General features: G+C 38.6%; 1 long non-coding RNA gene across 3 annotated transcripts; it reads right to left on the reverse strand.

Moving 5' to 3' along the window:
- Nucleotides 1–11609: 11609 nt before the first annotated feature.
- Nucleotides 11610–25749, reverse strand: LOC123600040. 3 transcript variants are annotated; one of them, XR_006713439.1, is made up of 3 exons: nucleotides 25600–25749; nucleotides 12098–12152; nucleotides 11610–11901 (listed from the first exon to the last, which is right to left on the reverse strand). It is a non-coding gene; the product is annotated as an uncharacterized LOC123600040 (long non-coding RNA). The 3 variants fall into 3 exon arrangements; XR_006713441.1 differs by lacking the exon at nucleotides 25600–25749 and adding an exon at nucleotides 18515–18958; XR_006713438.1 differs by lacking the exon at nucleotides 25600–25749 and adding an exon at nucleotides 13588–13848.
- Nucleotides 25750–25994: the final 245 nt, after the last annotated feature.

A 25994-nucleotide genomic window follows, 5' to 3' on the forward strand; every position in this document is an offset into this window, starting at 1 on the left:
CAAAACTCAAAGTTCAGTCCTCTTCAGGCATCATGATCATCCAAGATGGTGTTTATATACAGCTCCCCAAGGCCTCTCCTGCAAGGATTCTGTAGCAAAGCCTTGACATCTATGTTTTTACCAATCCAACCAGGTGGTTCTGAAAGTTGAAGGACAATCTTGTAAGAAATACTGCTGTAGGGGTTAGTAATAAAACTAGATGTCCTGGAATGCAAGAAGCAATCAGGAAGAAGAGAAACACAGGCTATAGCCAGGCCCTTGGAGAATTTCCTACCCCCTGCAAGTTGTGGTCTGAAACCTTGGACTGAGGCTTTCTCTTTCTAATTCCTCACTCAACAATCTAGCCTTAAACTTACAAAGTTCTACTGAGTCTTCTGTATATACACTAACTTACTAACTCTCTTAAATCTAATAAATATGTATGTTAGAATCCTTTTACTTTCCCTCTGTTACAGGTGAAGAAACTAAAGCACAGAGGGTTAAATAATTTGCCCAAGGCCATAGACTAAGTATATGGCAGGGCTGAAAACCAAACCCAGGTCATCTGGCTCCCAAATCTGTACTTTTAACCAGTATAAAACCACCACTGTGTCTTGTAGGGGCTCTACATTTTGGATTTATTCTGTGCTTTTCCCACCTGCTAATGTCAATAAAATAAAAAGATAAGTATTCAATACCTATTATGTGTAAGATACCATGATAGGTACTAGGAATACAACTTAGAATAAGATTCCATCCATCCCCACCTTCAAGAAGTCTACATTACAATGGAGAATGCAGGCAAGTAAAGTAACATATAACCAAATGCATTGGTAAACATTACAATAGGGGAAAGAACAGGATATTACAGGAATATAAAGGACAGGAACCTATCTCAGTCTTGGGAACTGAAAAGATGGCCCTAAGGAAAGATCATGTAAGCTGAGATTTGAAAGAGCTCCTGTAAGCAACTAAGGTAGGCTCGTGGCACTAGCAGTGTGTAGAAGAGGGTGGCCATTTGAGAGTATTATAGTCAATGGTAAAGGCACATCAAAAAACATGAGGTAAAAGAAAGTTCGGGACATTCTAAATAACATAACATAGTTCATTGTTCACCATAAAGTAGTCACAAGAAGGTAAACGGTAACAGGTGAATCAAGGAGGAAAGTTTTCACAAATCTTTTCTTGATTCCTGTATTTCAACTGCTGACCTTTAGAGGTCTACTCAAACTCTTGATTATCTTCCAGGCTCAGTGGTTCAGTTTGAGGTTTTCTTGACCCATGAAATAGGATTAATCGAATCCTAGTAGCTCAGTAGAGCTCACCTTAGAACCTTCCCCTGAATTTAATATGTGCCAATTGAGCAATTAGCCTAATAAATGAATACTTTATTTCTAAGCATACCTAGGCATGTAACTGAACATAATCTTCTCCAAACAACAAAAACATCACAGAGGATCCAGAACTCTATCTGTAAATATATCCAATAAAAGAAAGCTTAATCTAATACTTGAAAACTTGAATAATTTCTGTCAGTTGTTTAAACACTTCTAATTTATAGTTAGGGACCTTCATTTTCAATCTTCATTAACAAGCACAGGGCAATAAAGATGGATCACTATATTAATAAAACAGAATTATTATGTGTTATTTATACAGGAGAGCAATAAAATCAGACTGAGAAGATTAAGCACTCTAGCATGCTGTAATTTATGTCAAAGTAATGTCCTACTTTGAAATCTGATTCTGGCTTAAACAATGAAGTAGAACTTATATTCAAAACAGTAAAGGGGGATGGGAAAGTAAAAAACCAGCTTTAGGGGGAGTATTGAAAATCTTGTGACCAATTTAAAAGGGAGATCACTTGAGGAATATAATCCAAGACAAAGGAAGTTTAACAATGGCTCCTTCTGTCCTTCATAATCCTCCATATTTGGTCAATGTCATTTCAAAAGCAATCTTCAGAAGAGCAAGTGAGATTAAGTGTTTCAAATGTCCTCTGAGTGCTCTCTGATGCTCTATCTGACCCTGACACTCTGAGTCACTACTTAGAGAAACACAAAGAAAACATTTCAGTATATTTAGGGATGTTTAGTTAGTAGAGGAAGCATCTCCACAATCAAAAAATGGCTTATACAGGAAAGCTAGCACTAGGAACGCTGAAGCCTTACTCCTACTATATTTATCCCTATTAAAACTATAAAACGATAGCTCTTTGAAATAATTTTGACAATAAATGAACAATATGGCTTATTGTAGTGTTTCTGAGACCTGATTTTGAAAATGTTTTAAGGCTGTAATTTTTAATATGGGGCCCCACCAAGACGTGTGCAGCAATGTATTAGGGAAAAATGATACCCAGAAATATAAATCTGTTGCATCACCCTGGAGAATCAATTTCACTAAAGAATTTGGAGAAAATTTTTGATTTTTTTTTTACACTTAAGAGGTTTTGTCACACCCACATACAACCAGAATTACTTTTTGGGTGTGAGCCTAGAAAGTAGTTTTTATGGGCTGTAAGGGACTGTCAAGTTTTATACGTTTTGTGTTATGAGGAAGCCCAAGATATTAGTATTACAGTTGAATTAAACAGAATGGGTCTTCAATGGAAGACAGAATAGATTATGGCCTTTCCCTAGTCTTCAGGACCGGTGTTTTTTCCAGAGATGGAATTTGCCATATTTTCCTGAGTTTCTCTCTCTCTCTCTCTCTCTCTCTCTCTCTCTCCCCTCCCTCCCTCCCTCTCTGTCTCTTTATTACACACGCAGATCATTGACTCACCAAAATTATCTTAATGTCCTGTCACAAATGTGTTCATATTTTTTTCTAAACTATATGATTGCCATTTTCCCATGCTGTAGAAGAATGAAAAACTTAAAAATACACATGATTTTAGTCTCATGTTGCTTTTGTGTTTTAAAAATTTAATGGTTGAAAAGGCTTTTTTTAATTTTTTTTTTTTTTTTGCAGTGAATAAGGACTTGAGGTTTGAAAGAGAAAGTTTGAAGAAAACTTCTCTGAATCTCAAGTTTTCTTATCTGTAAAATGGGGATAGTAGCTGCCCTGAAATTTCACACAATATAATGTGTATGCAGGTGCTTTGAAATCTGTAGATCACTGTATGCATGTCAAGGGATCCTATTTCCATGTTATAATCACATTAATTGCCTCATATAACCTTCCCCCACATACATAAAAGTACAAAAAACCCCACAAACTATACAAATGCAAGTACAAAATAAAAACAATAAAATAGTTTCTGAATGTGTAATGTATGTCTAAAAAGCCATAATGCACAGGGCATGAAAGACTTGACCATGATTAATAATGACGAGCACAACATCTGACACAGCAAATATTTTTAAAAATGGAAAATATGAGGGCACCTGCATGGCTCAATTTGTTGAGTGTCTGACTTCAGCTCAGGTCATGATCTCATGGTTCATGAGTTCGAGCCCCACATCGTGCTCTGCGCTGTCAGCACAGAGTCTGCTTCAGATCATTTGCCTTCCTCTCTCTCTGCCCTTCCCCTGATCTCTCTCTCTTAAAAGAAATAAAAGTTAAAAATTTTTAAATAAAAATGGAAAATAATGTTGAATATTGTATCTGTCTAGCTCCAGTCAGAAAATATAAGCTATCAGTTATTTTAACCACATTGTACTGAAGCAATGAAAGTATAGAAAGCAGGGGCACCTGGGTGGCTTAGTCCATTCAGCGCCCGACTTCAGCTCAGATCATGATCTCACGGTTCATGAGTTCAAGCCCCGCATCTGGCGCTGTACTGACAGCTCAGAGCCTGGAGCCTGCTTAGGTTCTGTGTCTCCCTGTCTCTGCCCCTACCCTGCTCATGCTCTGTCTCTCTCTCTGTCTCTCAATAATAAATAAATGTTTAAAAACAAAGAAAGAAAGAAAAAATAAAGTGTAGAAAGCAAATATTACTGCATCAGGGAGATGACAACTGCAAAAGGAGCGATATTTCAAAGGGAAGAGGTTAGTGACTTAAACTTAGCAGCTGGAGAAGAGCTCACACAGCTGACTTTCATACCTCTAAGGACAAAGAGATGTTTGGCTGAAGGATCTCCAGGCTTAGTATTAGGGAGGGAGAGCCCTGTGTCCGGGACTCAGAGGAAGTGGAGGAAATCTCTTCCTCTCCCAGCTCTCCAGTCTCCCTCTCAAATCCCATTTTAACATAGAGCCAGCTCTGAGCTGGCAGAACAGAAATGTGGTGGGCAGAATTCCAGCACCAGTATCACAAAGCAGAGTATGGAAGGGCAAGTTTGGAGCTGGCACAATAGCATCACACCCGACTCAAACATGGGAATGGCAGACTGCATGCAAGAATAAAGGAACAGAGGGAAAAAAAAGAAATGAAGGAACCATTCATTTATTCATAGCTGACAGGGCAAAAATCTAAGCTCCCTATAGTGCTTTCTCAAAACTGTATTCCCGGAGACTGGATATAAGCTGAAATTTATGAATCATATCACATTCAAATGCACTAGGGAAGTTTGCTATTTAGAGGAATTTCATGGCAAATTGTTTTGCAAGACAAATAATCACTCACTAATTTAACTGGTGCATAAATCACAATTTTCATACATTTGGTTTGCTTAAGCAAATTGGATCTATACTGAAAAATATGAGATTCATATTATAAAATCTCTAATACCTGCTTGGGTCCCAGAGGACATCCTCAACATACAATAAGGTGCCAGATTGAGTTGGCACAATTTTAGTCCTTGGAAAGATGATAAATTCCTGTTTCCTCACACCCACCTTGGTCCAAGTTTGAAGGTATCACAGGAGAGATCGAAGGAATTGGTAACATTGATAAAACAAAATGTAAATCTGTGAGAAGTATTAAGAAAGAAAAGGTAGAGGTGTGTGTGTGTGTGTGTGTGTGTGTGTGTGTGTGTGTGTGTGTTAGATGGAAGTGTGCTGTAGTCTTCTGGAACAGATGGTCTGATACCTCAGGAGAAGAATGGGTTGCGAGACAGCATTTAGGTTGTCCTATTTTGCCCCACTGCATACTGTCCTGGGAAGATCATTGTTTTGTCTTCCCTCACTCCCATGACCAGTAAGAGCCAAAAAATTATGACAGTAACCAAAAAGCACCATAGTTATGTCATAAGATGTACAGCTGAAATGGAGAGCAACTGATAACTAATCGAAACAACATATCAAGTCCCTGAGCATTCCCTGTGCTATCTTCCACTCCTTCCATGAATGAGAGCTGAAGAATTATATCCAAAAGAGAAAATTGTTAAAGAATATAATGACGAATAGAAAATATGGAAAACATAAAGTGCTCGAATAAGAGGTCTCTACCTTATGTTGCATCCATGTCTGACACCCACATTCTAAATCTACCAGAAGGTGTATATACTAGGACTTGGGTTTTAGCTTTTCCACCTGATTAGACATTACCAGCCAATGTGGCTAATATTCCTGTAACACAAGAGAGTAACTAGATAATTGAGAAAGGCAAAAACCATAATATAAACACAATTCAACAATCTAGATGGAGCCTAGACATATTATAAAAAATGTAAGAACACTAAAGAAAAAGAGAAAATTGTTGTTTTTCAGAAAAAGTAGATTGTTAAAAAGAAAGTCAAATTAGAGTGGCAAAAAAAAAAAAAAAAAAAAAAAAAAAAAAAAAAAAAAAACAAAACCTCAAGAGCAAGACTAGGTGCAAAAGAGACAGTGGAGTGATATATTAAAATATTTAGAAGGGAGCACATGGGTGGCTCAGTGGGTTAAGCATCCGGTTCTTGATTTCAGCTCAGATCATGATCTCACGGTTCATGAGTTTGAGCCCCACATCAAACTTCATGCAGACAGTGTGGAGCCTGCTTGGGATTCTCTCTCTACCTCTCTTTGCCTGTCCCCTGTTTGCGCCCTCTCTAAATAAATAAATAAATAAGTAAATAAATAAACGAACACACATTTTTAAAAAGTTTAAAAAATATTTAGAGGAAAGAAGTTTTGACTCTGAGCATTATATCTAGGTAAACTGACATTTGAATATATCAGTCTATAGACAAACCTAAGAATACAAAGCTTAAAAAGGTTTGGCACACAGAAACCATCTTTGGAAACATTCTTGGAAAAACATAAACAAATCTAGGGTATTGATAAGGGTGTGTAGTAATTTAGTAAAAATCTACCATTATATTATATATCAGTCCAAACCGCACCACGGTAATTAATCCAAACAACGTAAAATTATATATGTCAGCAAAGTAGAGGGAGTAGTGGTAGGTGGGTAGCCTGGAGGAAATGAGAAGGAAATGAGGGTATGGATACATCTTATTTGGGCTAAGATATAGACATTGTTAAGCTTAGGAAGTTGAAAACAAAAAATAATATATATATGAGACTTACTCTATGTAACACTACAATTAGAATGTGTAATTTCCATGGCAGGAAAGAACCAATAAAAGATATGTAGGTAAGGAGGAAAAGGGAAAATAATGGTATATGGCAAAAAATCTAATTCAATAATAAAAATAATTTTAAATTTTAAATTTATCAATTAAAAGCAGTAAACTACCATGTTGAATAATGCTAGTATCCTACTACTAGTGATAGATGAGCAGTAAAATGGTATAGAAAGTTTAAATCAAAAGGAAAGGAACAAATATAACCCATAGTTATGAACCAAACAAACATTAGGTGAGCATTTCAATATCAGACAATAAGCAGAATAGGAGATTCCAGGTAGCTCAGTAGGTTAAGCATCTGACTCTTGATTTCCGCTCAGGTCACGATCTCACAGTTTGTGAGATCCTACTCCACGTGGGCTCTGTGCTGACACCACAGAGCCTGCTTGGGATTCTCTCTCCCTCTATCTCTCTGTCTGTCCCCCATTTATGTGTGCTCTCTCTCTCACTCTCAAAATAAAATAAATAAATAAAACTTTTTAAAAAGAAAATAAATGCCAAGCTGATGACTTAACAATGGAATCTGTGGTTTCCCCAATATTATTCCAGAGGAGCAGCAAATTGAGCCTGTTCTGATTTAGAGGCCCCACAACTGAGCATTCCTGAACAGATTATAGGTCATGATAACCTTCTTACTGAAGTGATAGGTTCTTTCCCTACTCAATACCATTGGCCAAATAGCCAAATAACAAAACAGTATTTGATGGCAAACAGGTAATTTATTCAATGGCCAGAGAATGGAGAAGGGAACTCATGCTCTAACGGCACCTTCTTCCAAGTGTCCATCAATAGATGAATGAATAAAGAAGATCTGGTTGTATATAACCAATGGGATATTCTTCAGTCATAAGAAAGAATGAAATCTTGACATTTTCAATGACATGGACAGAGCTAAAGAGTATAATGCTAAGCAAAATAAATCAGAGAAAGACAAATACCGATGATTTCACTCATATGTGGAATTTAAGAAAGAAACCAAATTAGCAAAGGAAAACAAAAGGGGAGAGAGAGAGAGAGAGAGAGAGAGAGAGAGAGAGAGAGAGACAAAGCAAGAAACAGACTCTTAACTACAGAAAATAAACTGTTACCAGAGGGGAGAGGTGGGGGATTGGGTTAAATAGGTGATGGGGGTTAAGAAGTGCACTTGTCATGACAAGCACAGGGTGGTGTATAGAAGTGTTGAATCACTATATTGTACACCTGAAACTAATATCACAGTGTATGTTAACTGTACGGGAATTAAAATTCTTTTTTAAATAATGAATGAATGAATGAATGAATGAATAAATTAAATAAATAAATAAATAAATAAATAAATAAATAAATACGACATTTTCTTTCCCAGTAGGTCTCATTGTCATAGTTTTGTAGGGTTAGGGTAATTAAGGATTGGTAAAAAAGCTGACCTTGGGGTTTTTCAGGGAAGAGAGAGGAGACTTCTCTAAATTAGAGTGCCACCTGTTTTCTTCCTTTAAGTGGACACAGTAGAATCTGTCCTGGCACTGGTCGATGTGTTTTTGTTACTACAATGATAGTAAAACCTTGGTATGTGAGCATAATTCATTCCAGGAACACGCTTGTAATCCAAAGCACTTGTATATCAAAGCGAATTTCCCCATAAGAAATAATGGAAACTCAGATGATTCCTTCTACAACCCAAAAATATTCATATAAAATGATTACAATTCTGTAATATAATACAAAATCATAAAGAAAATACAAAATATGAAGTAAAATAAACAAATTAACCTGGATTTACCTTTGAAAACCTTCACGGCTGGTGTGAGGGAGACACAAGGGAGGAGGGTTATTGCGTGGGATGACTTTCACTATCACTAATGGATGTTGACTACAGTCCAGTATTGTTAACTCTTGTCATATACTGTATTTAATGTAACTGACAATAAGACAGCAGAGGAAAGGGTCTCTACCTGCAGACAGCCTTACTTAGAATGAAGCAAAGCATTCCTAAACTTACTCTTGTGTGGAAAAGCAAAGGACCATCCATAGGTAATTTGAAGTGACAAAAAAATAGGGGGAGAGCCAAGATGGTGGAACAGCATGGAAGTTTTTTGTGTCTTGCGTCCATGAAATGCAGCCAGATCAACACTAAACTATCCTGCACTCCTAGAAAACTGATTTGGGGATTAACACAACAATCTGCACAACCTGAACCACAGAACTCAGCAGGTATGTGGCACAGAGTGGTGAACTGGGGGAGAGAGAAGTTACGGAAGACAGGGAGTTGTTTTTGCTTGCAAAGAGAGGATGGAGGGTGGGTGGGGAGCAGAGTATGAGAAAAACACCCCCCCCCCAAAAGCAGCTGGAGAGAAAGTGGAAAAGTGGAAACAGCTGCAGGGACTGTACTAAAAAGGAAGGAGAAAGGAGAGGGTTTAAATTCCATTAAGACTCTATACAGGAGGAGCGCAGAATCTGAAACTCTGCAGCTGATACCTGGTGGTGCTCTGCTGAGAAGGGTGAATCCTCAGGAGCAGAGTGAAGTCTGGGGATCTTCAGGCCACATGGGGAGAGGCGGTTCCCCTGCTGGGAGGATATCTGGCAGAGGCTGTGTCAAGGCAAAGGCCACAGTGGACCCAGAAGAATAACCACATTCACTGGTGCTGGCACAAGGTGGTAAAGGGTGAAGCCTGGTACCAGAGGTGTGTTGCGATTTTCCATAAACCTTGAAATGCTGCTGCTACACAATCGTGTGAACTTTTTCTGGGGCAGGCTAGTACCCAGCAATAGTCTCCGGGCAGTGGCAACAGCACGGTCTTGCGAACATTCCTGGGCGCAGCCGGCACCGGCCAGTGTTCGGTGAGACCTTCCTGCAGAGGAGCAGAACAGGTCAAAGCCACAGTCCCTGAGAAATAAGGGGTCGGGAAAAACAGCCACATCTGAGATGAAACTCAGGAGGGAGGTGCTGCCTAGGGCTTGGTCACAGACAGGGTAAAAATGGGGAGTGGACAGAAGCCAGAGACAAAGGGTGTGCCATTATAGATCAGGGAGAACAGAGTTCCGAGACTGGGTATCTGAGTGACGCCATTTTCAACCCCCGCGTTCATGCGCATACACACCTACAAGCACCACAATAATCTACCCCCGTAGGCTAAGCAGCGCCATCTAGTGGAGAACGGAGCCATTACACTAAGCCCTGCCCAACTGCCAACCTCGCTCTTCAGGAACAGAAGTCTCTCCATGTGCTCAGTTTACGGACTGTAAACCGCTTCATGATTTGACTTCTAGGGGGAAAACAAAGTAATTTCAGTTGTATTTCAGTCTGTTCGCTGGTCCATCTATTCAATTTTCTTTTTTTTCATTGCTTTTCTTTTTCTTGAATACAGAAAGAGAAAAAACTTATTATTTTCAATTTTTATTAAAAATATGCCTTTCATTTTTTTCTACTATATTTTTTATTTTTTTGGTAAATTTTTCAAGTTCTATTTTACTTCCATCATTTCATTTTATTCTATTTCATTGTATTCATTTTTTCAAATTTTCAAACGTTTTCCTTTTTTTTTTTCCTTCCCTTTTTTCTCTAATCTATCAAGCTCCTTTCAACACCCATACCAAAACACACCTAGGATCTAGCATCATTTACTCGATTTGTGTGTGTGTTGTTTTTAATTTTTTAATTTTATTTTTTACCTTATTAATTCCTTTTCTCCCTTAAAAATGACACAATGAAGGAATTCACCCCAAAAGAAAGAGCAGGAAGAAATGACAGCCAGGGACTTAATCAACACAGATACAAGCAAGATGTCTGAACCAGAATTTAGCATCATGATAATAAGAATACTAGCTGGAGTCAAAAATAGATTAGAATCCCTTTCTACAGAGATAAAAGAAGTAAAAGCCAGTCAGGATGATATAAAAAATGCTATAACTGAGCTGCAATCTCGAATGGATTGCATTCGATGAATGAGGCAGAGCAGCAAATCAGCAATATAGAGGACAAAGTTATGGAGAATAATGATGCAGAAAAAAAAAAAGAGGGAGACTAAGGCAAAAGAGCACAATTTAAGAATTAGAGAAATCGGGGGCGCCTGGGTGGCGCAGTCGATTAAGCATCCAACTTCAGCCAGGTCACGATCTCGCGGTCCATGAGTTCGAGCCCTGCGTCGGGCTCTGGGCTGATGGCTCAGAGCCTGGAGCCTGTTTCCGATTCTGTGTCTCCCTCTCTCTCTGCCCCTCCCCCGTTCATGCTCTGTCTTTCTCTGTCCCAAAAATAAATAAACGTTGAAAAAAAAAAAAAAAAGAATTAGAGAAATCAGTGAGTCATTAAAAAGGAACATCAGAATTACAGGGGTCCCAGAAGATGAAGAGAGAGAAAAAGGGGTAGAAGGGTCATGTGAGCAAATTATAGTGGAAAACTTTCCTAACTTGGGGAAAGACACAGACATCAAAATCCAGGAAGCACAGAGAACTCCCATTAGATTCAACAAAAACCGACCATCAACAAGGCATACCAGAGTCAAATGCACAAAGTACTCAGGCAAGGAAAGAATCATGAAAGCAGAAAGAGGAAAAAAAGTCCTTAACCTACAAGGGAAGACAGATCTTGGCAGGGCAGAAAGGTGTGGCAGGATATATTCAATGTGCTAAATCGGAAAAATATGCATCCAAGAATTCTTTATCCAGCAAGGCTGTCATTCAAAATAGAAGGAGAGATAAAAAGTTTCCCAGACAAACAAAAATTAAAGGAGTGACCTTTAGTGACCACTAAACCAACCCTACAAGAAATTTTAAGGGGGACTCTCTGAGGGGAGAAAAGACAGAGAAAAAAAAGAGAAAAAAAGATGAAAAGCAGCAAAGACTAGACAGGACCAGAGAACACCACCAAAACTCCAACTCTACAAGAAACATAGTGACAATAAATTCATATCTTTCAGTGCTCCCTCTAAACGTCAATGGACTCAATGCTCCAATCAAAAGACATAGGGTAACAGAATGGATATGAAGTGACAAAAAATACACTAGTGCCCGCTGTGGGCACCTTCTAATGTTCTGAAAAATCACTCATTTCTGTCAAACAGCATGGCCTGAGACCAAGTGTCCAAGCATGGAAGACAATCATCCACAATCCCATAGAGAGAGAGAGAGAGAGACAGAAGAACCATTGGCTCAGCTGTGATCATGTGACATTCAGCAGCACATACTATTACTATTGCAAGACACTGCTCGTTTATCAAGTTAAAATTTATTAGAAATGTTTGCTCATGTTGTGGAACACTCACAGAACAAGTTACTCGCCATCTAAGGTTTTACTGCAGGTGGTAATAATCCCACGGTCATCTGGAGGGTTAGCACAGAGTCTGAACTGGATCAAACCAGTCAAAAATTGGGTCATGGAGGCTTGTTTGGAGTTTGTGGCTTCTGGCATTTGACCTTAGTCTCTGGTGGCAATCAGCACTTGTAAGCAGGGCTAGAAAACTGGGTTATTGTGGCTTGTTAGTGAGTCCCTGGTGACAAGCTCAGACAAAGAGAAAAACATATCAAAACCTTAGATGAGTCTGAAAACCAAAATTTCAAAACATGTGAAGAAAACTAATATTAAAAACCAACAACATTGGTAATCAAAGAAAATGAATACAATAAAAACTTAAAAACAAGATTCTACAATGGATTTTTCATAGACATGATTGTTCACCAATATTTGCTCCTCCTACCTGGAAAAGTATTTTAATTCTTCATTCTAATGAACTCAGATATGGATGATTTACTCTGAAAAAAAAAAAAAAAACAACAAAGCAATAAAATTCCTCTATGAGTCTCCTGCTTGAATATTTCCTGTAATACGTATGTATGTATGTATCTATCTATCTATCTAATTATCTTTCTTCCTATCATTTACATCTATGTAAATATTTGCATGTGGATCCATTTCCTTTTGTTTCTCCAAAGGGTCCTGCGTTTCCCTCCAATAGAAACAAAATACAGCCCTGTCTTATACATTACAGCTCTTTAAATATTTGTAACAAATATCATGTATCTTTGTCTTTCATTCTATCAATTAAACATCCCAACCTCATAATTTTTCCTTATGCGGCATTAATGTCAAGGTCCTCACTATCACACTTACCTATCTATTTCTCCAAATGTTTTTTTTTTTTTTTTTACTGTTTATTTTTGAAAGAGAGAGAGACAGAGCATGAGCAGGGAAGGGGCAGAGAAAGAGGGAGGCACAGAATGTGAATCAGGCTCCAGGCTCTGAGCTGTCAGCACAGAGTCCAATGCAGGGCTCGAACTCACGAACTATGAGATCATAACCTGAGCCGAAGTCGGATGCTTAACCGACAGAGCCACCCAGGTGCCCCTATTTCTCCAAATGTTTAATGCGGAAATCTTAAACTTTACATTGTTGGGAGTAAATATGTAAAACAATTTAAGTCTGGAACCACAACAAAACCCACTCTTGTTAGTCTTTTTCCCTCATGATTATTTAAAGAAACATCACCCAAAATATGGTCTGAACAAAATCAGAAGCTAGAATATAATGGGGAAAATATTATTCTTAGTCAAAAATCTGGATGAAAATTCCATCTCTGCCTCTCACATGAGCAAGTTATTTGACCCTTATGAGGCTTGGTTCATTCAGCATTCATATGAGGATTCAAAAGTCTTATTTCCAGGGGTGCCTGGGTGGCTCAGCTGGTTAAGCATCTGACTTGATTTTGGCTCAGGTCATGACCTCACTGATGTGAGATGGAACCTCACATTGGGCTCTGAGCTGAGCATGGAGCCTGCCTGGGATTCTGTCCCTCCCTCTCACTCTGCTCCTCCCTCACTTGTGCTCTTTCCAAAAAAGAATAAAAATTTTTAGAATATTTAAAAATCAAAAGACTTACTTACATAATAATCATGGCTTAAGGAATTATGTAAATAAACTCAATGAGAACCACTTCACAATGTTTGAAAATAATGATAAAAATATATTTTAAAAAAGCACTATCCAACTTTGAATCATACATCTTGACAAAATAAATACTTGAGTGTAAGTCTGACAAAAGCGTGAATTATATTCTCCCAGTTGCAGAGGTTATTTTTGAAAAGACATGTCTCAGCACTAGTCATTTTAATCTAGCTCATTTGGAATAACCCTTAAGGTGGGCCAAAAAAACACAAACAAACAAACAAACAAAAACAAAATAACACAAACCAACTCTGCCTTAATATTATTTGTCCATGGTGATTCTTCCTAGTTCTGATGTTTCTGTATGATGTATTTAGTGAATGGGACTCAGTGATGGAAGGAAGGCAATATTGTGTAAACTTGGTTGACAGTTTGCAATTGATGGGGAGGGTGCCTCAGTAAAAGAGAAATCTGGAGCTGGAAGTCAATAAAATAAAAACGTGGGAAGCATGAAAATTTCACTTACATAAGAAAATCACTGATTTTTATTGAAACTGGAAGAAAAATTATTATTCTAGGCGTGAGAGTGCCATGTAGTATCTTGATCCATCATGGCTACCTGCAAGTGATCATTCCTCAAATTTGTACAGACACACACACCATGGATATGTGCAGGAATGCAATAAGCAGAACATGAATGGGCAAGGGCATCCGCAGAATTCTGGGAGGAAAACACTGCTGCTCAAATGTGACAACCTGTGATTGAATGTGTAAGTAACAGTCAATATTTTGACTTTAGAAAGAGGTCATTACAGGCTCATCCAGGAAAGCAGAGAAGGATTTTAGGTTGTCAAGTCAAAGAACAATGTCAAAGTCCAGCTTCTTGAGTGAGCAGGACTTGATCACTTCCCGAAGGAGAGACCCCTGACACACTGAGAGGGGCCCGCTCAGCCACTAGGCTCCCACTGCTCCTTTACTGGGCATTGGAAAGAACAGCAACTGCTTGCTTGCCCTCTTAACAGGAAAGAAAAAAAAAAAAAAGTGGCCACAACAGCCCTAACAGCTGTCACTGCCAGGGAAGGGGACATGGAGAATTCGAAATGGGATAAATAGGGTTGGCACGACAATAAAGATGTGGAGAATTAATAATGTACCAGGCAACTTCCTCACGATCTCCCTAGCCTTCCATCAAAAGCAACTGAGACTAATTAAATCAAGCCAAGTATTTCAATTGACACATAAAAAGACAGGTTTAGCTCTGAATTCTTTTCTCTGTTTGATATGATTAAAGTTGCATTACACTACAGAAGGCCACTTGGTAAGTGGTTAAACCATGGTACATTTGGCATTTATGAAAGACTTTTTGTCATGTAGCAATGATGCTTTTAAAGCCTGACCACACAGTTTTGAGTTTGGCTTTGATAGCGCCCTGGTGAAGGCTGTCTGTGGAAAACTAGTGAAATATTTTTCTCCAGCATGTAGTTAGGCCTGCTGCTTTCAACACTGAGACAAGATGTTAGAACACATTTGCTCAATTTCAGATCAAAGAAACCATCCTGACTTACATTCCTATACATTTCTTCTATAAACGCTTAACTAATTCTGTTGACCTCAGTGCTCAGAGTAGATATTGTTTATTACTATTACTATAGCTACCATTGTGTAATCCCATTGATCTCATAAAAGCTCATATTTTTTATTAAAAAAATTCTTCCACATGTCCTCTCAATTTCTTACTTCCACTCCAATTTTAAAATAAATTTTCAATCATCAGCAATTCATGTCACATAGAATGCTACCTATATTTCCATAAAAACATTGAGAAAGAACCATATATACCTAAAGCTTTTCAAAGCCTGTTAGGTTTTCAACTCTTGAGCAATGGAATCATAAGAGTTAACACAAACATTAGCAAATGAATCTGCTATCCTTAACAAATGAGTTTAGAGTAGGAAATGTTTTATTGAAACAAACCTTAATGAACATTATAGGAAAAGAAAAAGAGACGCCATTATAGAATGCATGTAAGTACCTTTGCCACAAAGACAGACTTAATATAAGAATCTATTTCTAAGTAATGCTTCCTTTCAATGACATCATTTCCAATAAAGCTTCCACTTTAAACTGAACTATCTCCAAATTTGTATTTGTCACTATGGGTCCTCTTTTTTCTAAACTCATTTAGGAAAGCTAAGGATGGCTGTCTAATTAGTCTACAGGGTAATAACTTTTCACACTTAAGGAAAATACTCATAGTTTTTAAGCCCAGATAGATGAAAAATTATTTAAATGGAAAGTATGTGGTAAATTTAGTGTGAAAAAAACTTAAAAGAAAGAATTCTGATTAGCCAAGGTTTGCTTTCAAATAATTAAAAATAAACCATTCCACACTGTGGAGTGGAAAGATAAGGGCCTGTAGGCATTCTTAAATATATATCTCCCATTATATTATTCATTGTTTAACACTTGCTAACATAGAACACAGTATGTGTAATAGTGCTTATACCTCTCAGACCACAACCATTGTTATGGCCGCAAAAATAAAAACAACACTTGGATTGGTTTAAAAGAGCAAATTCCAAAACGTCTATGTCTCTGCATCATTGTGTGGCTATTGCTAATGGAGGTCAAGGCAGGCCAGCTTCAAAGGGGCTGCAAAATTCGTCAGAAATATGTCTACTTGCTGTACATTTCTAGGCATTCTCCCAAAAAATTTCTGGTTCTTGAGAGCCCCTTATTTCAAATGGAAACAATATATCTGACCTAGTTTCCAGCATAGAGCTTATATTCATTCAACTAGGCTTCAGCTCCCTATCTCATCATCTGCCTCCTTGATAAAAGCTGAGCAGATACCCCTCTAGTAGAACTCATTATCCAAAGGCTTCCTTCCAGGCATTAGCCCACTCAGGTAAAGTGGTCATTATTTCCCAAGGATAAGGGTTACTTTCTGAGGTTTTTTTTTTTTTTTCCAAAGCCACATTTGATTATAAGGATAGCACTCCTAACAATTTCTCTTCCTCGTTTCTCCTTCCTGTGCAAAAGGCCATTGGTGGAACACTCTGCTAAGGCCGAAGAGAACTTTTGTTCTTAAGAATTTTTAGGTCTAAGAGAAATCGTCAGGAGAGTCACTCCATGAAAATTGGCAAAATAAATTTCTTATGCGTCATTTGCTAAATAGAATTCCAAGATTACCTGCAAAATCGGGTTTATTTATTTGAGTGCTTTTTATGGGGAGAATTTGTAAATCAAGGATAAAAATTCTATTTTATGTGCTCTGATTATACAGTATTAACCATAAAGATAAGGGCTCTGTTATGTGTAAAATATCACCAAAGAATTAAAAGACATTATCAACTTTTATAGAAATGTGTTTGTATATGTAGAGAATGCATATTTATACCAATAAATATAACAAGTTCTCATTTTAAGATGATTCATTTTTGTCGTTGTTGTTTTATTCAGATCATGAGCTTTGATCCAGTTTCTAAAACTAGCTAAATTCATGCATTATCTCTTCTCATTTTTGTTGGTCATCAAGATGACACATTTAATTCCCTTCAATTGATTACCATGACTCAAGTTCACCTATTTCCAACTTACAATTATTTCAGGAAGGATTCGGTGAAACTGCCTATTTTGCCAAGGGAAAAATATTCAACTTTTGATTACTTTCTTTTATTTTCTTATGCTAGAGAGCTTCTGAATCTTCCCTTTAGCTTTGCTTCACCGCTCTCCAGAGCAAACTGCCAAGACCCTCCCATTATCATTCACCTCCCTAAACACTTCCATATCATTTCTCTTGTGTGCACTTTACAGAATCACAGAACAAACCAATTTAATCTCTGATGCTTGACAGTATATTTCACAGGTTGATGTAATACTTATAGATGTGGATTGATCAAATAAAATATTTAGAAAAGATTAGTTTTATAAGAGAAACTTTGATTATACCAATTTATACCAAACAGGTCATGCACATTCTTTCATGTTTAATATATGTATCTATCTATATAGAGACAGAGATACATTCATACATACACAGATACACAGATACATACCTGCTCCACATAAGTAAAATTGCCTGTTTTGCACCCGTTTGCTTACCTGTCTACCTGTCTTTAAGGTAATCTAAACTATTGTGTGTGTGTGTGTGTGTGTGTGTGTGTGTCTTTCTGTTTTGTAGCATAATTCCTTTTGCTTTATGGCTCAATAAATAAAACATTCCATCATTTAAACCAACTCTTAAAATCTGTGTAACCAAGATAAGGATGTGGTAAGGATGTTACTTACATAGTCAATCACAGTTTCAGTGGGAGATAAATAATAAATACTATAGCACTCATATCCTCTATTTCCTAATATTTTACCCTTCCTTATTTGGCAGTTACTGGCAGATAATAGGCGATTAAGATATATTTGATAAGGGACTGATTAAATTGAATGCTCTCAATTGTTTAAAACATCACCTTACCTTTTCTCATGAGTGTTGAACTAAAACATTTCATGATTTCCTAGTCCACCAGAGTTATATTCCTGTTTAAGTTATTTTTTCCATTACATTTAGTGTAACACTGGTTTTGTTTTGTTTTGTGTGTGTGTTTGTTACAAATTTCTATGACCTTGTGAACCCCATCCAGAGTCCAATTAAGTAATTTAAACCATTCTATTGTTTGGAGAATTCTACGTGTCTTGTTGATTTTTTCTCCCAAATAAATTAGCATGCTTTTCTTTGAATATTTAAATTAGAAATTTCCATAAATCACTTACTCCTTATTACATGCATCAAACTTTATACAATCAGTAGCCATCATGACAAATATCAAAAGGGATCAGAGCAGGGTGAAAAAGGATTTTTCTGCCTTTTCTAGGGCACTGTCCTGCATTCCACTTTTCTGTTGTCCCCACATCTTCTTCCATCCCAGAGAAAGACAGGTCTGCTCCTGCCCAGCCACCACCTCCCCAACTCCACTCGAGTACAGTGAGTATCTCCTTTCTAAAGGACTGGGAGTTCAGGGCATTTTCTCTTGCTTCCTTTTTTAACCTCTCTCCTCATGGTTCCTTCCTATCCAGTTGTCACTTTTCAACACATATGTTACTTAAACCTCTTTGAGCTAATGTCTCTTAGTGGCATTTGACACTAATAATCAAATCCCCATAGTTAAAATATTTTCTTTCCTCATTTTCCCCTGACTCTCACTCTTCTTACACTCTTTCTACTTTATAGGCTACTTACCAGTTTTCTTTGTTGTTATCCATCCCTAAAGGTTAGGGTTGCCCTACATTCTATTTGGGGAACTCTTCTCTTCACTCCCATCCATGGATTCTCTGCCAGGCACCTTGCTTCCAGCACCAGTTCAATGTTGGTGCTTCTCCATTCTCAATGCCCCGGTCTTCCCCTCTCTGCTGAGCATCAGACAGATCTGTCCAATTGCTTACCAGACCTCTGAGTCGAATATCCCACAGAGCATAAAACTCTTGTCTGTATTACTTCTCTATGGCTCTTGTAACAAATTATCACAAATGCAGCAGTCTAAAATGACACAAATTTATTCTTTTACAGTTCTGGAGGTCAGAAGTCCTAAACTCAGTGTGTCCGCAAGGCTGTGTGTTCTTTCTGGGAGCTATAGGAGAGAATTTATTTCCTTACCTTTCCTGGCCTCCAGCTTTTTCTCACACCACTCCAACTTCTGCTTCCATCATTGTGTCTCCTTCTCTGACTCTGACTTTTCTGCCTCCTTCTTCTTATGATTACATAGGGCCAACCTGTACTGTCCAGGAAAATCTCTTTATCTCAAGGTCCTTAATTTATATATTTTTTAGGTTTATTTATTTATTTTGGGAGAGAGAGGGTGAGGGAGGGGCAGAGAGAGAAGGAGATAAAGAGAATCCAAATCAGGTTCCACACTGTCAGCACAGAGCCCAATGCAGGACTCAAATCCACCAACCCTGAGATCATGACCTGAGCTGAAACCAAGAGTCAGATGCTTAATCAACTAAGCCACTGAGGTGCCCTCTCAAAATCTTTAATTTATTTGCATCTTCAAAGTCCTTTTTGGCAATCAGGATGTGGCCCTCTTTGGGGTCCCAGTATCGTATCTACCATAATATACTACATTGAACCACTTCTTCCCTCCAAACTTCTTCCTCCAACACTGATTCTCAATGAATGACACTGCCATATAATGAGTTCTTCAACTCAGAAAAATCTTGGAGTCATCCTTGGTTCTTTGCTTTAATTTACTTGTTTGTTATACAGATTCAGTCACCAGTTTCTACTGATTTTATATTCTAAATATTTTTTAGGGGCGCCTAGGTGGCTCAGCCGGTTGGGCATCCGACTTCAGCTCAGGTCATGATCTCGTGGTTTGTGAGTTCAAGCCCTGCATCGGGCACTGTGCTGACAGCTCAGAGCCTGGAGCCTGCTTGGGATTCTGTGTCTCCCTCTCTTTTTCTGCCCCTCCCTGTTCACACTCTGTTTCTGTCTCTCTCTCTCTCAAAAATAAATAAACATTAAAAAAATTAAAAAAAAAATTTTAAACCAATTCAAATTTCTCCATCTTCAGTGTTGCTTACAAAAATCAGGCTATTATCACTTCTTGGCCTTTTCACAGCTCTCCCTGTAGGGTGCCTTTCATTACCTGTTCTATGTTCCTAAACATAATTCTGATTCTGTTAGTTCACTGCTTATCCCCATTTCCTTCAGAAGAAAAATCAAACTTAGCTTATATTATAAATTTAATGTTTCCCTCTTAAATTTTTTTAATGTTTATTTATTTTTGAGAGAGACAGAGACAGAATGCAAGTGGGTTAGGGGCAGAGAGAGAGGGAGACACAGAATCCCAAGCAGGCTCCAGGCTCTGAGCTGTCAACACAGAGGCTGACACGGGGCTCGAACTCACGAGCCCTGAGATCATGACCTGAGCCGAAGTCGGACGCTCAACTGATTGAGCCACCCAGGCACCCCTAATGTTTCCCTCTTAAGCCTTATCTCTTGCTGTCATATCCCCATTTCCTGCTTCTCTACTGAACTCAAAAGTTGCATGAACTCTTCCAGCTCCATGTTACTCACGATGAAAGCTGTTCATTCTGTCTGGAATGCCTTGTCCTATCTGAATCCCTGAGTCATATTCATGCCTCCTACCTATCCCCTCACTTTCATAACATTCACCCTTGAAAGTTTTCCTCTCTGTGTTCAAGCTGGTTGCCACCTTTCTTTTGTTCCGCATGCACATGAACTTTACCAATCTGGCATTATAAATAAACACAGGTTATAAATAACCAAAGGTTCCTTATCTGTACCTCTCTTCATGTTGTATGCTCTGGGAAGGCAGGAACTATGTCTGCCGAGGCTGTGGTTTATGCTTGTGGCTAGCACAGTGTTGTACAAGGGCTCACTATGCTTTGTGGAAGAAATGGGTTTGCAATAAACCTGTACCATTTCTGTGAGAGTTACTAAATATAACTGAAGAATTTGATACTGACCAACATTGTATGAACCATTTAGAGCCATTTCCATGAAACATTTAACATTTAAAATTCTTATTATATACAGAAAAAATCCAACTCAATTAATGTCTGTGAAAATCATACTGGGGACATGACACTCTGTCAGCCACTATCAAATGTACATAATTCACTTAAATATCCTGAAAATGCTAACAAGAAAAATATGCTAGATATAAAAATAACAATGCAATATACAATAAGATGCATGTTTTAAGAAAAATCTCCACGGATGCACAACTACGCAAAAAAAGAAATTGTTATTGTAAAATGTTAGTGCATTTAGTCAGTCAATAGTCCAGATTGTAAAGACCATTGCCCTGGAAGTGGAGCCCAGTATCACCATCAAAAAGATAAAGGACAATGGGAAGCCTGGGTGGCTCAGTCAATTAAACATCTGACTTTGGCTCAGGTCATCATCTCACTGGTTGGTGAGTTTGAGCCCCACGTCAGGCTCTGTGCTGGCAGCTCAGAGCCTGGAGCCTGCTTCAGATTCTGGGTCACCCCCCCCACCCCCAGTCTCTCTGCCCCTTCCCCGCGCTGTATCTCTCTCTCTCTCTCTCTCTCTCTTTCTCTCTCTCTCAGAAATAAATAAATATAAAAATTTTAAAGAAAGAAGATAAAGGACAAGATCCAGCATAGAGAGGACACCTCCTGAGTAGCAGACGCTCAGCCCTCCAGAAACGCAGCAGGGACATGGCCACGTGTTTCTGACTGCAGCATCCAGTGTCAACTGCCCCAGGACCTACATCTGAAGAAGAGGTGGCTGTTCATTCTTCAAACTTGTGTTGACAGTGTCCAATGATGGTATTATGCTGCACTCTTGCCATTCACCCAACTTAAGTTTAGAAATGACCAGTTTCAGTCATAGCTGAACCTGTCCAAAATGTTATTAAAGGTTTTGCTGCATGGTTACAAACAAACCAACAAAGTACCCTGAGGAAATAAAGAGACAGTGTATTTTTCATCTTTTTTTTTTTTTAAGCATAACATCTCACTGGGACTTGGTATATATGTACTGAGAAGGAAATCTGGCAAAAGCAGATAAAAAAGGGGACCAGCCAGATATCCAAGGCCAGATACTCCCCTTGCATGCTTTTGGCTTCTGTAATATTGCTTGCCTCCTGCATCCTCCAACTGCCCACATGGCACAAGCGATAAGTGCCCCCCTCCCCTGCCTTTTTTTTTCCTTTGAGCCCCTGCAATCCCACCCATAAAAGGAGACCAGCGCCAGGGCTCGGGGATCAGCCTTTGGAGGTGACTCTGTTGGGCCGGCACTGGTGCAAAATAAATTGTCTTTTCTGATTCCCCGAGCACATGTTGCTTGTCTCTTTCTGGGTGCCAAGTATTTGCTGTAACAGTATAAGCATTTTAAAACATGGCACCATAAATCTTTGATTCTTCCTCATCAATAAATGGGGTCATTGTCCCCACGTCTTAGATCTAGACGGACTTGTGTCTGCTTAACCGTAGAGTATAGCAAAAGTGATCCTATGTGACTTCTAAAGTTAAGAAACAAAAAGCCAAAAGCATCCTCCTAGTTCTCTTAGAATATTCAGCTTCTTGACTCTAATTCTTGGGATGTTCTTTCTCAGAACTCACTTGCCATGATATAAGAAAATTTGAGATACATGGAGATCGGCCCAGCTAAGACCAGACATTTGAGTGAGAGAGTTTCCAGATTGTTCAGCTCTCTGAGTCTTCCCACATGAGGCTCCCATAGTAGTGGCAAGAGACAAGTAATCCTCTGTGCCCTCTCCAAATTCCTGACTCATAAAAAATCTGTGCACATGATGAAATAGCCCCATTATTTTACAGTGCTGACTTTGAGGTGGTTTGTTATGCAATAATAGATAAGCAGCCCAAGGGTAGCTGCTCAAAAAGCATTTAAAGAAGAAAAAGAAGAGAAGGGAAGGAAGGGAAAAGACGGAAGTTAAGAAAAAGGAGAAAGAAAGAGAAGACAGAGACAGGAATACAGAGACAGGGAGAATAGAGAAACAGACAGAAAGACACAGAGAGATAGAAAGAAAAAAGAAAGGAAGGGAAGTAAGTTAGAAAAGCAGAAAGTTTGGAAGAAGAAAGGAAATCTCTAATTCAGAGAGAAGGAGAAAAAGAATTTTCTGAAAGGTAGGATTTAAGCTGGGACTTTGATTGATGGGTAAGACTTAGAGAGAGGGCTTTGTAAGAGAAAAAACATATCAAGTGGGTCAGTTAGGTGTCAGTCTAAAAAGCAAAGGCCACTTGATGTATATCAGGTATGAAATGTTTAGCATAGGAACCAGAGGCTTAGACAACCAAGGGAAAAACTGGGATCAAAGGTCAAGAAAGCCACCAGCATTAGATGGAGATGGGGGAGTTCTCACAAGTGTGCTGGGCTGGGGGTGGGGAATCCTGCTCATTGAATCTCAATGCCTGGCTGCCACTGTGCTTGGAACATAATGACTTCGCCTTCCCTTATGCCTTCCTACTCTTGTATTAGTGTTTTTTCTTGGCAAACTATCCTATATCCATTCAGGGAAAGGAATTCTGGAAAAAGCATTTCCTGGCTTCCCCTCTGCCTTACAGAGGAAGTGATGGTGAGTTGACAGAGGGCCATCAGCACACCAGGCAAGTAAGTGCTAGTAAGTCTGACATCAGTGTGGACACAGGTCACCCTTAAAAAATAGGAAATTCCCACTTTAACTGGATTTTTTGGTGGAAGATAAGAATCAGAAAGTAGGTTGGAGCCAGATGTGTACTTTTTTTTTTTCCCTGTGGGAACTAGGAGGAAGAAAACAAACAGCATAGGAAAGAAGAACTGGGAGAGAAACTGCAGAATAGTAACTAATAAATAGGATTCGGTGATTGCTCATGTTGGGGCTAAAACCTGGGATTCCAACCTAGGATGCTGGGCTACAGAAAGTTTTACTTTTCCCACTAAGGCAGTGGTTCTCTAAATTTCAGATTTTTCATCTATGATCCTGAAGATTTTTGTTAAAATCCATGTACTGTCCATAGTATTCATTATTTAATTTAAATATCATGATTTTAAATCAGTAATTCTGTTACAAGGAAGATTGACATCCTGGTCCAAAATGGCACACGTGTATCACCCAGTAAAATGGAAGGTATCAGTGTGAACCATCCTGAGTCTGATGGCCTGAAGACTCCTGACACTCCATGCAAATAGAAATTGTTTTCTTTCTTAGCAGAGGGAAATAGATGGTAACAAACTGTGACCATTAAACAAGCTACACCAAGATTTATGCCTCCTTTTCCAAAGACAAACTATACAGATAATGCATCAAGGAAAGAAAACGTGTACTATTTGGGGGAAAATCCTAGAAGAAAGTTTCTTAACCATAAACTGTACTTTCTTATTTTTTAATACTTATAAAAGTGAATAGAAAGCCACTTGCTTCCAGTGGAAACACTGGCTGTCACTGTGACTCTACTAAAATGAAACTAGAGAATTGTGTTGGGACATCACCCAAGCATGTAGATTCTTCCTCCAGGGGGTTAATAAAGGCTGTTAGTCTGCCATTGCCTGATCATGCCCATTTATCAGGCTGTGGATTGAATATCCACCCCACTTTAGTTCAGAGGCCCTGCTGAAGTCATCCCACCTTTGATCAGAGAATTAAAGTACTGCAATACTGTAGCCATGTTGTTCAGCATTGTCTTGGAGAGAGAGAGAGAGAGAGAAAAAAAAAGGAGGCTAAATACAAAGAAAAAATTTTAACTGGTGTGTGTCTCTTTTCTATGCCCATCTCCCTGAAACTGAAAGAGTAAAAGGAGAGCTTAGCTCAGAAAGGGAAGAGAAATCTGGTCTGGGGGAGTCCTAAAATAACTATAAAAGCAAAATATTCTCGTTGAACTCTGGCTAGATGTTTGTACCTGTGAAGGTTTTGTCTCCGAGATCTGCTCATCCTTTCTCTCTAAAAAAAAAAAGAAAAAAAGAAAAACAAAGGTGATTATCAAGTGCCACACAAGCATAAGGTCATACCAACATCAAATATAATATTCTGGCTCTCTTTGCTGTAATCAGACATCTGAAAGAAAATTGTAAAGGAATACTCCGTGAGACAGTTGTGCTTAATGTTGTAGGAAGAACGTGATCAATTTTCTTGTTGTTGATCTTGGTGTTATTGTTTTGAGGGAAAGGTAGGAGATAATTCCAGAAGCAGTAAGAACAATCCTTGGTGTCAGGGAGTTCATTTTAGAAAGCTATTATAGAAATACAAGCAGGAAGGAGATAAAAGTCTAACTTACTAGTAATTGAAAACTTGGTGGGATCATCTGAAAAACTTTTAGGAAGTGATATGGTAGAAGTGAGACAGGATTTGAGGATGGCACAGAGGATTCTAGGTTAGAGGCTATTTATTTACTGATTGATTGATTTTTAAAGTTTATTTTCTTTATTTTGAGAAAGAGAGAGCATAGACATGGCAGAGAAAGAGGGAGAGAGAGAGAGAGAGAGAAAATCCTAAGCAGGCTCCACACTGCCAGCATGGAGCCTGATGTAGGGTTTGAACCCATGAACTGGGAGATCATGATCTGAGCTGAAATCAGATGTTTAACCAACTGAGCCGCCCAGGCACCCTTAGATTAGAGGCTATTTAAACAATGATGTTGCCAACGCAAACTAAGATTATAGGAAACCGAACAAATTTTGTTTTGGACAGAGGGGGTTAAGATAAGTTTCTGTTGGAGCTGAAGTACATGTAGAACACCTTTTTGGATATATCTAGGAGACAGCTAATACGCTGAGCTTGGATGTGCTCAGATCTAGTGATAGAGATTTGGAAATCAACACTCTGTGCTACTTGTACTCACAGAAGTAAATGAAGTACTCCACAAAGGCATGACAAAGCAAAACCTCAAGAAGACCAAAGGCAGATTTCTTGGTTATATCCTACATGTAAGGAGACACCGGGGGAAAGGGGAGCAGCCAAAGAGCAGAGAGGCAGGAGAACCACAGATGCAGGTGACACTGTCAGAAACAAAATGGTAGAAAACAAATCGGCTGAAAATCGGTAACCCAGAAAAGAAGAAATAAAGGTTGGTGAGATACTGAGAAGACAGGGAACAGGATCAGAGTTTAATTCCCGTGATACCTGCTTTTTCCCCTTGTGGTTCTATAAGCTGTCGTGCTATTTCATTCACTTTGTATTTCAAACCCGCTGGCTACTCTGGAGGAAGCCCCTTCCCTTCCATCTTCCTCTTGGTTA

This window comes from Leopardus geoffroyi, chromosome C1 (assembly GCF_018350155.1).
Source record: "Leopardus geoffroyi isolate Oge1 chromosome C1, O.geoffroyi_Oge1_pat1.0, whole genome shotgun sequence".
In the NCBI taxonomy this organism is placed as follows: Eukaryota; Metazoa; Chordata; class Mammalia; order Carnivora; family Felidae; genus Leopardus; species Leopardus geoffroyi.